At 42.2% G+C, this 13,920-nt stretch overlaps 1 protein-coding gene across 3 annotated transcripts in view; it reads right to left on the bottom strand.

Moving 5' to 3' along the window:
- LOC140734715 (metabotropic glutamate receptor 8) overlaps positions 1 to 13,626 on the bottom strand; it is a 402,709-nt gene extending 389,083 nt beyond the window's left edge. For 2 of the 3 annotated variants that reach the window (XR_012100592.1, XM_073059083.1), the window contains exon 1: positions 13,290 to 13,626. The gene's annotated coding sequence lies outside the window, so the exon portion shown is untranslated. The remainder of the gene's footprint in view (positions 1 to 13,289) is intronic. The other variant, XM_073059085.1, reaches the window with a different exon arrangement.
- Positions 13,627 to 13,920: the final 294 nt, after the last annotated feature.

The following is a 13,920-nucleotide window of genomic DNA, read 5'->3' as shown; positions in this document are numbered from 1 at the left end:
TGGTTTTGGTGGGCTTGCTGCAAGCACAACCTGTAATCTAACAAACTATGGGTTAGCATAACTGCAATTTGCCTGCACCTTTGCGGTGAGATCAAAAAATGGTTATCATTCTGTGTACAGTTTAACTCCTGTGAACAATGGGTTTCTAATGAGTAAGGCTTTTTTCAAGTTACAACTGACCTGTGATACTGCACTTCAATATTAACAGCAGAGAACAATTTCAGTAATTGGGGGCATTTGAAAGAAATGCACATCTCATTCATTTAACAGCTAACAGTTTAACTATTTTGTAGATTTAAGACCATTTAAGAGGATAATGCTTTAATGCTTACTCTGCCACATGAAGCTTTAATATAAACCAAATTAAGCAGATGAAAGTGCAGTAACATACATTCCTTTATAATTAGTTATTTCAAGCAAAGTTATTCTATACTAGAAGCTAATCAGCCATGATAATTGTTCTTAAATCAGAAGTTGTGATCACTCTTTGAAAAGGCTGAGGAGTTCTGATTTAGGAGAAAGGTATGTAACTATAGCTCGTAGGGTTAATGTGAAGGATAGAAGAAAAGGGGTTTTTGTCAGCACAGTGAGATGTGATTCAGCATAAGCTATAGGACAAGGTGATGGAATCAGAATCTAGTGGGAAATTCAAAGAGCTGGAAAAGAAAGCCTTAATATTGACAGGGCTAAAGGATTAGAGCGGGGATAAGTTTAGCTTTATAGCTATGCTAAATTGCTGGTACAGATAGTGTCTTAGACAGCCTCCTTTTGCATGCATAATGATACAATGTTTGAAGTGGCAAGTTTTAACTACTTTCTTATTGTCCATTGTGCAATGATACTACCACTTTAAACATCTTGGGACGAGATTTACATCATTACTCCCTGATATTAGGTTTCAATTTGATAATTTCAGAAGGAAGGAAAATCCAGCAGAAAGACTGTATACGCCCCCCCCCCAAGATCCAAACATATACTCCTTCCTAATGTTTTATATTCCTAAGTCATTGCACACTTTTGACAGAGTGCAATAACATAGGAACATAAAATGTAGCTGCGTTTCATTACATGCTCTGCAACTTATGAAGCATATCAGATTCCCGTTTATTATCACTGAGTTACATGATGTGAAATTTGATTTGGGCTGCAGTACAGGACAACGTAAAACATTTCTATAAACAAATAGTGCAAAAAAATAACAAAGTAGCAGTCGAGAATTCATGGACCATTCAGAGATACGATGTAAGAGAGGAAGAGGCTATTCCTAAATTACAGAGAGTTGGTTTCCTATACCTCCTCAGGCATTCAGGTGGTAACCCCATGCATCAAAAGGGTGAACCAGATAAACTTACACACTTTCTTAAATCTCCTCCAGTCTCCCTTAGCTTATTCTGTTTGTGGTTAGTGTTCTCTAAAGTCACACGTGATCAAAGTTGCAATACCGCTTAGTTGTCAATGCTTTCCTTTAGAGTCAGCAACTTCTCTAGTAACAACAGCATTTACCATTGTTAGTCTGCTGCTGCAACTCTGAAATGTGCCTCAAATTCTGGTCATTTGCACATCCTTATTTTCATTGCCTCACTACTGCTGACACTCCGGTTGCTATACTTTTAAGCTCTTGAATCTGCTTGCCTTAAAACTCCCCAGATCTCTTTCCCCTTTTAAATTACTCATTAAAACTCACCCAGCTGTCTTTATATCTTTTACGTGGCTCCATGTCAAACTTGGTTTGATAGTGCTGTTCTGAAACACTGTAGGGTACTTTTTTAGAACACTAGCTGCACTAGACAAGATGCAAGTTGGTGTTGTTCTATAAAAAGGTATCATGACAGTCTTGCAAAATTCTGCACTAATCTCTACATTTGTCATTTTCATGGGGATGATAAGTGATTCAGTAAACCATATGACTCACTTCCACTGTCTTCACATATCATCTTACACTATTTTATTTGATCCATTAGATGCAAATCATTGGATATAATTTTATACAGTCCATGAAGACTGCCATACACAATTTAATTTGCCAAAATTAATTCAGTCATCTTGAGGTTCAACTGATGCTTGTAACATGTTGTCAGTCCCCTATTAGAAAAGAAATAAAAACAGAATATGCCAGAGACAGCCAAAAGGTCTGACAATATCTAGACAGATTCCAAGCAAAGGGGAGAAAGGCTAACATTTTTAGTTGTTGACTATTTATCTCAGACTAAAGATGATTGAGCTCAATCATCAACTGTATTTTCTTCTCCACGTATGCTGTCTATTCTTCTGAACTTTCCATTTTAAAGTTCCTTGCTTTTATTTCACATTCTTAGCATCCATAAAAGTTTACTTTTGGATTATGTGCTGAGAAGAGGTTGGTTTTGGAGGGTAGACAGTGGGTTTGAGCATTGAAGAGAAATATAGAGTCATATCATAGTTGCAGCATGAAGGCAACTGAATCCACATGAGGTTCTCGGACTGAGGCGGAACGAGCACTTCAGCAGCTGCACCCATAACTCAGCAGCCCTATTTAGATCCACTCTGCTCATCCCAATTGGGGTAGGGGCTGGAGAAGGTGCCCAAAAAAAAAGTCTACCTTGAAACCTCCCGACCGGATCACCATATGTGGACAGGAACAAAGAAACATGACCTCTGGAGCCTGTAATGTGCATACTCTGATAGACAGTGCAACCAGTGATCGACCAAAGAGGAAAACTGAGGAGATGCCAGCTTGACCTAGCTGCTGTTTCTGAAACTGGTCTGGCAAATGAAGGGCAACCAAGGGAGGAGAAGGGTGCTTACACCTTCGTCTGAAAGTGGAATGCAGCTGATGAACCTAGGATCCGTGGTGTTAGGTTTGCAATTAATAACCAGCTTGTCAGTCAACTCTGAACTTCTCATAAGGATCAGTGAATGTTTCATGACAATCCATTTGGTACTTGCCAACAACCGGATGGCAACCATTGTGAGCTCCTATGCATCATCTCTGGACCCACATGAGTATGAATATAGGACTTCTGTTTATCTAGATGTGACACAGTTGAGCATCCCCCAAGGAAGACAAGATAATTCTCTTAGGGAACTTCAATGTCAGAATTAGTTGAAACTTCAACCTTTGAAATAGGAAAAGGCAGCATCGGCAACATCAACTCAAACGGAGCACGTTCTCACCATATGTGCTGAGCATAATCTTATCATCATGAACACTCTCTTCCACCAGCAAAACAAATCCAAGGCATCTTGGCAGCACCACCAATCTAAGCAGTGGCATCTCATTGATCATGCCATTGGCTGAGCTAGGGACCGCTGTAATTCAAACATCACAAGGGCCACGATTGGCACAGATGACTGCTGGACAGATCGTTGCCAGACTCATTCCACTACGTCCATCAGACTAATGAAAAAGAGAAGAGATCATTAGAAGCAGACCAGGCCAAGACTAGAAGTTGAGAGCCTACTTGACACTGCCACCCAACAGTGCCTGCAGGCCTCATTTGGGGAAACCTCCAACAGGAATATCTGGAGGATATCGAAGAACCCTGGGGTCTACTTCAATCCACCATCCTCAATACCTCAAAAGCATACTTATGTACAAGTCCTGAAAACATTAGGATAGGTTTGGTGATAACGACATGAAGACAGAACAACTTTTGTGCCTTTTGTGCCCGATAGAATGATATTGGCAGCAAGGACAAAAGGGAGGCTTGCTCCAGAGCCAAAACAAATATCCAGTGCAGAGTGAGGGAGCTAAAGAATTCTTGGTGGACTGAGGAAGCCCTAGAAATCCAGGAACTGGCAAACTCTGGTGACACAAGAGGTTTGCTCAGTGCCACCAAAGTAGTCTACAATCCAAGTCACTTTGGATTAAACCCCTTGCACTCAAATGATGGGAAGAACTTGCTAAAATATCAGAAGGATATCATCGATCGATGGAGAGAGCTCTTTCAAGAATTTCTTAATTGCACCATTGCTGCTGAACCAACAATTACTAACCAAATCCGCCAGACACCTGTGAACCTTGTCAACCTCTCCCAGTATGAAAGAGATCCATGATGCATCAGGAGTCTGAAAAGCAACAAAGCTACCAGTCCTGACGGGATCCCAGCAGAGATCCTTAAGGAAGGTGGACCAGCACAAGATACCTTGCTCCTGAAGAACAAGGAAAAGGAGCAGTTGGCCTCAGAGTTCAAGGATGCTCTAATAGTGATTGTATTCAGAAAGGGAGACCAGGCAGATTGCGGCAATTACAGAGTTAATGACAGGCAAAGTACTTACACGTATCCTCATTGACAACCTGCTTCCGCTATCTGAAGAAGTACTCCCTGAATCAGTGTGGTTTCCACTCAGCTAGAGGTACCACAGACATGATCTTCACAGCATGCCAGCTACAGAAAGAATGTGATGTACAAAGGCAACCCTTGTACTTGGCTTTCATACATTTGACAAAGGCATTTGATGCAGTCGACTGCCAAGCTCTTTGGCATATGCTATCAAGGCGTGGCTGTCCTGACAAGGTACTTATGATACTGACACTACTGCATGATGACATGTCAGCCACAGTACTCAGCAACAGTGATACTGAATCAGAACCCTACACTGTCTAGTCAGGAGTCAAATACAGCTGTATCATTGTGCCTGCCCTATTTACCATCTTCATTGGCCAAGACCTACCACAGGGAATCCCAATCAAGTATAGAATGAACAGGCTTTTCAACCTCAACCACTTCATGCCAGGGACAAGATCAACACCACCTCCACTATGGAGCTTTAGTATGTGGATGACAAAGCTATCACCACACACTCTGAAGAAGACCTGAATGCCTTTGCCAAGGCACGTAGAGCTCCAGGTCTTGTTATTAATATAAAAGACACAGGTCCCACATCAACCAATGCCAAATCAGCCATTTATCCAGCCCTCCATAAAAGTTCATGATATCCCCCTTGAAAATATAGACCACTTTTCCTACCTTGGCATCATTCTCTCCTCAAAAACAGAATTCAACTCAGATCAACCACCACCTGAATACTGTTAGCGGAGCCTATGCAAGATTAAGGAAAAGAGTCTTTGAAGACTGCAACCTACAGGTCCAAACAAAATTTTTATTCTGTCAAGCAGTTATTTTTCCTACATTGCTGTATTGAGCTGAATCATGGACCACCTACAGTAGACACCTGAAAGACCTGAAGCAATACCACCAAAAGAACTTCACAGAAGATTTTGAGGAACAGCTGGAAGGACTGATGCACTAACACTTTCTTCCCCCAAGCTATCAGACTCTTCAATACCCAGAGCCTGGACTGACACCTGACTGCCCTATTGTCTTGTTTATTATTTATTGTAATGCCTGCACTGTTTTGTGCACTTTATGCAGTCCTGGGTAAGTCTGTAGTCTAGTTTTTTTTCTGTGTTGTTTTTTTACGTAGTTCAGTCTAGTTTTTGTACTGTGTCATGTAACACTATGGTCCTGAAAAAAACATTGTCTCGTTTTTACTATGTACTGTTCCAGCAGTTATGGTCGAAATGACAATAAAAGTGACTTGACTTGACTAGCGTACTGGAGGAGGCCAACACGAACAGCATTTCCATCATGATAAAGCAACACCAACTCCAAAGGATAGATTACAGTATGTCTTTCAGATGTTTAACTCATGTCTCCCTAAACAGATCCTTTACTCCCATTTGAAAGAAGGTCAGCCAGATTTTGATGGGAAAAGGAAATGCTTCAAAGATAATATGAAAGTCAGCCTGAAAAAATTCAACATTACATCTAAAAACTGGAAAGGCGTTGCACTCAATAGATTCACTTGGAGGAACTCTATTGGTTGCAATAGAGGCACTCGGAGGAAATCTGTTCAACAGGGAGCTACGCTATATGACAGCAACTTCCACTGTGCTGCAGAGAACAAGCAGCCACAGTGAAAAGAGAAAATGAATAATCAAAAGACCCAACCACTTACTTATGTCCACACTGCACTAGGATATGCGGATCTTGAATCGGCTCTTACAACCAGCTGAGAATCTACCAATAGACAAACCATGAGAAGAACATCTTATGCAACTCAAGTGATCACACTATTACTGCATGAAGGGCATAGCTGTTGCTGACAGAATCCCAGATGGTGATGAGGTGGTGTACAGGAGTGAGATAGATCAGCTGGATCAATGGTGTTACAACAATGACCTTGCTCTCAACGTCAAGACCAAAGTATTGATTGTGGACTTCTGGAAGGGGAAATTGAGGAAACGTACACCAGTCCTCATTAAGAGAACAGCATTAGAAAGGGTGAAGAGTTTCAGATGTCATAAAGTGGGCTTTGAGAGTGGACCCAAATGCAAGACACAGACACTGAAGTACTAGGGACAGGACTAGGTGTGTCAAGAAAGCAAGGGAAGTGGGGAAGAAATGACGCTGGACAAGACACAGGCCCTGGACAAGACTAGGATACTGGGCCAGGGCTAGGACTAGACTAGGAAAGCGGGACCTGGACAAGGAACTAGGAACCTGGACAAGGACTCCGAGCCAGAGACTGGACAGGGACCTGGAACCTGGGTCTTGGCTCAGGCTCAGGCTCGGACTCTGGATCTAGGCGAGGACAAGACATGCCAAGGCAACAGGACTGGACATGGGGGCAGGACGCAGGACTCCTGGGCTGGATGAGGACATGAAGCTCAGACTCAGACTTGGGAGACTGGAACACAGAGCCTTGAGCTTGGGAGACAGCAACGCGGAACACAGAACCGGAACCCCTCCTTGGGAACTGGACGTAGGGCCGGGACTCATACACAGAAAGCTGAACATGACGAGATGGTTCCCAACACAAGGTAGTGGCAAATGGCCGGACCTACCTAGCAAAGGCATGAACAGAGACAGTTCCAACTCAAGGTAACGGCAAACAGCCGGACTTACCTAGCAACGGCAAAGACACAAAGAAACAGTTCCAAACAACGAAAGACAGTTCCTTATCTGGACACAGCAAGGTTCCGGTCTTGCTCCAGCAATAGAACTTGACGGCCAGATTAGGTGAGGACGCAGGCGAAAGGTAGCAGGCAATGCTCCAGGTGAAAGGTAGCAGGCAAGGCTTCAGCCAAGGGCTACAAAAAGAAGGGGAAGGGAAGGGACAAGTCCAGCCTCAGGGTAATGGCAAAGTTGGCCTGACTTACCCCACAGAGGCAAGGACAGGATACCAACAAGACAAACCAGCACCCACACTCGAACCCAGGGCCACTTATATTCCCAGCCCCAAGATGAGCATCAGGTGCCTATGATTAAGCCCAACTGAAACAAGAGACAGCTGGAAGACCTGGTGTTCAGAGTCCACGGACCGGACCGTGAACCGGAAAGTGGATTTCATGGACCAGATCATGACATGAAGTTCCTGAGTGTTAACATGTTTGAAGATGTATCCTGGGCTTATCAAATTGGTGCCAACAGCTGTATTTTCTTAGGAGTTTGAGGAGGTTTGGTATGTCACTAAAGATGCTAGCAAATTTCTACAGATGTATTATGGAGAGCATTCTAGTTGGTTGCATCACCAATTGGTAGAGGGGCCATTAACGGGATTGGAAAATGCTGTAGAGGGTTGCAAACTCAGCCAACGCCATCATCAGCACCAGCTTGAGGTGATGCCTAAATCTTCAAAAGGTGATGTCTCAAAAAGGCAACGTCCATCATTAAGAACACCCATCACTAAGATGATGTTCTCTCTTTATTACTGCCGTCAGAAAAGAAATACAGGAGACTAAAGCCAGACATTGGTCGTTTTAGGAACAGCTTCTCCCCCTCCAATATCAGATTTCTGAACAGACAATGAACCAACTAATGAACACTACGTCATTGTTTTGCTCTCTTTTGTACTACATTTAATATGTATGTATTTATTTATTATTGTTGTTGTACTTTATAGTACGTTTATCTATTGCACTGTACTGCTGCTGCAAAACAACAAATTTTATGACATATGCCAGTGAGATTCTGATTGTATTGGGTTAGCTGATTGCAAAATTCTAAATTCAAATGAAGACTTAAGCTCTATCTAATATAAATAGCCAATGGTACCCTCATTAAGGGGAGGTTATATTGCAACTACCTTCTCTTTAAATCGAATTCCCCCATTTATGCTCCATGGCTGAATACCCATTAGTTGAGCAGTGGGCATCTCCCCTACCAAAGAGGAGATACTTCCAGCTAACAAAATAGTTTAAACATAGTTTATTTGTCTTTAGCAACACCCATTTAAATTAAAACAACATTCTTAAAACACATTTAGAACTTTGAGGATCTCTATCTTATAAAATATTTGCAAATTACAAACCATTTCTAAAACACAAAGGATTTCCAAAACATAGGTACATTTCCTGAAACAGAGAGACATGAGTGCAGATGAACTAGTCATCTATTGCAGAAATCAAAGGCTGGGGAATTAATTCTAATTCACCCAATCTTTCTGCTATTCTTCTTGATGTTTCCGGACCATTCCTAAAAAGCCTAAACTTGAGTGATGTAATATTTTTCAGATTCCTTTTAACACAAGTGTTCTAAAAACCTCTGGAGACAGAGATTCCAGGTATCCATAATTAATGTTATGAGGCAACTCTTGAGGTACATAAACATTCCTGCTCATTAATAGATCTGCTATTGATATGCTAAATGACAATATCCATCTGGTCTACAAGCTTCCTTGAACTAAACAACTTAGCCTGTATTGTCTAGTTTGAAACAAGCCAAATTAAATAATCCATTATCTTACACTGCACCTCTTCAGCAAGAAGTGCAAGTGCAGAGGGGCCAGCAAGTCTGTGACTCTATAGACAGTATCTCAGAAGTGTGTTTAAACTTCAAGCTGATTACTGTTTTCTGTTTACATTAAGAACTGAATACTGGCTCCTGTATACAACAAGCAGCTACACAAAGAATGTGGTTGGAACTTTAAATTATTCAAAAACAACACTTTGATCCTTAGAAGTGTCAGCTGTTAGTGTTTAGAAAGCTTAGCTTGGGAAAAAAACACAAGGCCCACTGAAAAGTGAATATCTATCACAATATTAAACCTGATTCTGATTCTGAGATTATTTACTCATTCAGGTATATACCATCTCTTTGGAGATTGATCCTATTAGATACAATCTCTTATTCTTTTCCTTTAGCCCTGTAAGCTATTTTCCTACAGATTTCCACAAATCCTTCTGAAATCCCTGACATTATTTATCAACCATCTGAAAAGTGTGTTCCAGAATGCAGTTGGTCTTTGTACCACTACTCACAATCCCAGATCTCTTTATCACTTTAAATCTGTATCTGCTGGCTCTTGAAACATCTACTAATGAGACCAACTTTCTTCTAATTTCAGTTTATAAACCCACGGTGATCCAATACACCTTATTCAAATCACTTCTAAATAGTTGACTGAAATAATAGAAGCCCTGGCTTTTATATTTTGGTATGTAAACTGAAATCAAATATTATCTGTATAATTTGTTAAAATTGTTCCTTTAAATTGTGTGTTTAAAATAACTCAGTGTATTTTATAGGAACATAAGGAAATTCAATGCTGCTGGAAGGGAACTGTGGGAAGATACAGTTCTTATTGCTACCATCAAGAATGAGATACAGGAGACTGAAGACACACACGCCACATTTTAGGAACAGCTTCTTCCCCTCCACCATCAGATTTCTGAATGGAGAATGAACCCATGAACACTACCTCAGTAATTTTGTTCTCTTTTGGCATTACGTACTTAATTTTATATGTATATATTTCTCATTGTCATTTATCGTTTTAAAAATGTACTATCTATTGCAATGTACTACTGTGGCAAAATAACAAACTTCACGACATATGCCAGTGGTATTCAACTTGATTCTAATTCTGATTGTTTCAGAGCGGTGGATCGGAGATGAGGACATAATTAAGCAAATATTAAGCTACGACGGGAAACGGGATCACAGAGGTAAACAGTCAGTGTACGAGCCCTTGCAAACTGAAATGGGAGAAAGGTCCTTTTCCCTTTGAGGCATTTGAAGAAAACAGTTACAGAGGGTTAAGTGGTGGTGCAGAAGATACTATGTAATAAGTGGTGGCCATTTCCGAGAAGGAGGAGCCACGGTTTGGCGGAAGTGGCTCTGAGTTCTGGTACAGATATCATTTAAGAATAGCTTCATGGAATAAATGAGAGCAGTGATTTTGGAACAAAGAGGATCCCAGAAGGATGGTGAAATAATGGAAAATAGCCTCAATATTGGGCAACATGTCACCAAACTCACATCGCCTCTGTCTTTGAAGGTGGACAATAACTGGAAATTGTTGTGAGGGGTTAAAACGTGACGTGTATTTTTGCCAATGAACACCAACGAGCGCTACTGGGATTGGGACTGGAATCGGTTAACACACGCTGTAGGTGAAGTCGGGTCGACCGTTGCCTCAAAGGTGGGAAGGACGGCCCATACTTTGTAAAAATTATCACTGACTGCTGTGGAATCCGGGCATCGTTTCCTAACATAATTAAAATAATAGAAAGGGCAGTTGACTGGTTTTCCAGTCCATTGAGAATGGACAAGGGGACCTACAACAAAAGTTTATTTCAACAAGTGATTCTTGGGTATTTCAGGCGGTGTTGGAAGCGGGCTTGATCTACTTTGTAAAGTCAAGGAGATTCACTCGCTCATTACAGAAGGACCAGCGTTTTCTAAAGTGTTCAAAGGTCAAAAAAAGGGTTTAAAAGATAAAAACACAATTAACTCCAAAAAGTTAATGTGGCTACTTTGACAACCAAAGGTTTGAAAATTGCAAAAGAGGCTTCAGTAAACGGCGTGATAATAAGAGATGAGAACTTCGTGATTAGGCAAGCAGAAAAGGAAGGGACAGGTCTATTCACAATACATAAAACGGAGATCATCCCGAGAACTGACTCGCACCACCACATCACAGAACAAACTGTTTTGGGGAGGAGGATACGCTTCATTCGGAATTATTCCTCAACATGGACTGTCGCTTTGCATTTATAAGTGCCAGCAACTCTTATGAATTGTATTCAAATCACTCTCTCGGACTGGTCTTCAGTACCCCACTACTATCAAAATGCGGCGTTAATTTCCGCTCGGTATTTGGGTGCACTATCGACTGCCTGCATAAATACCCAGTTCTGCGGGAGGAGTATAGAGGGCCCCAAAGCAAAATATGTGATTTTAAAATATTTCCTGAATTATAAATGGATCACCGTATTCAATCAAGAGTGAGAATGACTCACTGTACATTTCAGCCTAACACTGTGAAAGGAGCTTACAGTATTAAATAAAGACTTATTTATGGCTTGAGAACTAACATGGTTAATCGAGCACCAGGTGCGTGGCGAGCAGGCCACAAAGTCATGCCCAAGCACTAGAGCCTGAGAGAGAGGGTAGTGAGGGCCGGGCGTGCTACATTTAGTAAGGCCTACCCTGATATTTGCCTGCCTTTCCCCAGCTCCAGCATGTTATTCCCGTTCTCCCAGGCAACCTGTTACCCAGATTTCGTTCTTTTCCCTCTCGGTCTAAGGAACTGAGCCCAAGCCCCACACGACTACTTTAACACAAAGTGCAAGTTGTCCCCCACCCCGCAAGTTGTGATTGGAAATGGAGCGGCACAAGACGCGGTTTAAGTCGCAGATTGGCTCTGGGTTGATGCAAGCTGTACGAGCCACCGCTGATAGACATGCATACCGATGATATCCATTTTCTTGGTGCATTTGATGCCGTGCGGTAGGGAATTGTTTGCCGTCAGAATGCTGCGCTATACTCTATAGGGTGAGAAACGCCATATTGTTGCGTGAAACAACAATAGGCATCCCTGGCCATAATCAGCAAGACAGACACCATATCTGGTGTCAGAAGCAGGCCTTTTATCAGTGCTTAAATAAGTTCATTAGGATTCCCAGTGTCTCCCGGTTCTATCTAAGAATTCCAACATCCGCACATTTTTGCTTCCATGTGTATAACATGTTCTGTGATCTCCTACCAATAGCCACCTGACCCTAAGAGTCTAGACATGTCAATGTGTTGGAAAGCGGCTGGACACATTGGGCAGGGTGGGGAGAGTGATTGGAATGTTGGAGAAGGATGTGGGCTAGGAAGGAGGCTGTCGTAGAAGCAAACGTTGGCAATTAAGTGGCCCGATCCATATTGCCAACAAGGGCATGCCCACTCTACCAAGCCAATTTCATTGCAGTGTTTGAATTAACACTTCCTGCGTCTCTGGTACACGTCGTTCATTTTCTGTGCCGCAACGTACAACAGATTAGAAACTGCCCAGAATGGGGCGAGCAAGGTGGAAGCTCCTGAAAGTGAAAAGGCGAGTAGGTTCGGAAATGGCAATAAACTCGGTTTTCTACCGATGACTAGTCGAGCTCACGCCATTGCTACTTTCGTGTTCCTTCACTGTCGAGGCTTACATATGGCGGGGTTATTTCACATTCTTACTCTTACTTTGACTATGTGCGCTCCTCGGACTAATTATCTGATCATTTTCGCTCTGTTGCTATTTATCATTGGTGAACTTGGTGCACGAATGGTGTCCGCTCGAAATTAAAACGAAATGGGAAATCTACCCCCAAGTGCCGAAGCTCGCTGGCGTTAGTATCAAAACTCAGCGATAGATTCTGAATGCAGCAAGATCAGAGCCTCCCCGGATTGGGTCTGTGGCAAGTGTTAGAATAATAATGACAACTTCATGTAAAAGAATACGTTTCCAAGCTAGAGGTATGGAAGAAGAATGGCGAGGGCCATGTCAAACATTTTAAGCAAGGCAACTATAGATACTTTTGTTAAGCCAAAATAAATGTATCGTTTTGAAAGCGGTATCCAATAGGGTTACACTCGACTGAAAGTTCCGGTTATTGGTATGCATTGCAGATAATTACGTGTCATTGTTCCTCTTTAAGTATTTAACTGGAAGGATAAAAATTCTCCTGGCACAGTTTCTGATCTGATGAAGAAGACTTGCATAAGCGTAATGGTGTGACTGTGAACGGTATTTAGCTTGCTGCTCAGCGAGTACATTGCAACAATCGTACAAATACACGTGTGTGTTCTGCAACGATGAGGCAAGGGCAAATCACTGAGTGAGAAAACCAATAACTATACAGTCGGACTTGTTTTGAATGTAGAGTATCTACACTTACAGCACCGGAGATCCAAAATACAATCACCACTATAAACAGGAGGCTGAGTCCCGATCTAGGCATCTGCGTGCCTATTCCCTATTAAGTGCGAAATAGAAACCTATTAAGTGCCAATGAGTCCCCTGCTCCAGATAATCCCCTATAATCGATTTACCTGCTCCCGCGGCTCGCTATGCCATTTTCGTGGCTGGAGGAGGAGCTGGCCGTGGTGCTGAAGCGTAGTTTCTCATGAACGAAGCGTTCCAATCAGTCTGTACCAGGAAATAGCACCTGTCCCGTACTCTGCACCGCAAGATGTTCCGAGATGTGCTCGCAATCCCATCAAAGGCTCAGACAGGCAAGGAGCTGGAGCTTCGGAGAGCGGAGCTCTCTATATTGATTCGGTCCGTTAACCCGACCAACCGAGTGGAGATGAGGGGGAGGGTCATGGGTGAGTTAGGAGCCGAGCCTGCTGAAAGCTGCTCAGCGCATCGCGAGTCCTCGTGCCTGTGCACAGTGGATATGGGCAATAATACTGGGTTGCAAGGAATCTGATGGCAAATGGTAGGAAGGATAAAATATTTGACTCACCAGGAATGCTAATGAATTCCACAGTGAGGTGATCCTATCAGGTATGCTGATGCATTAAACGTGACAAAACGCCATCACTATATAAACAGGTGCTTAGAACCGGACAGTGATTCATTGGACCATGGCAGGTGATGAAAAAAGAGCCATCCCACTATATTAACTTAAATAGAATTATAATTTGTGCAAGAGATGTATTACCATCAAGAACCATTAAA

This window comes from Hemitrygon akajei, chromosome 10 (assembly GCF_048418815.1).
Source record: "Hemitrygon akajei chromosome 10, sHemAka1.3, whole genome shotgun sequence".
Lineage (NCBI taxonomy): Eukaryota > Metazoa > Chordata > Chondrichthyes > Myliobatiformes > Dasyatidae > Hemitrygon > Hemitrygon akajei.
The sequence above is the reverse complement of the archived record's forward strand: the minus strand, read 5'-3'. Positions and strand labels throughout refer to the sequence as shown.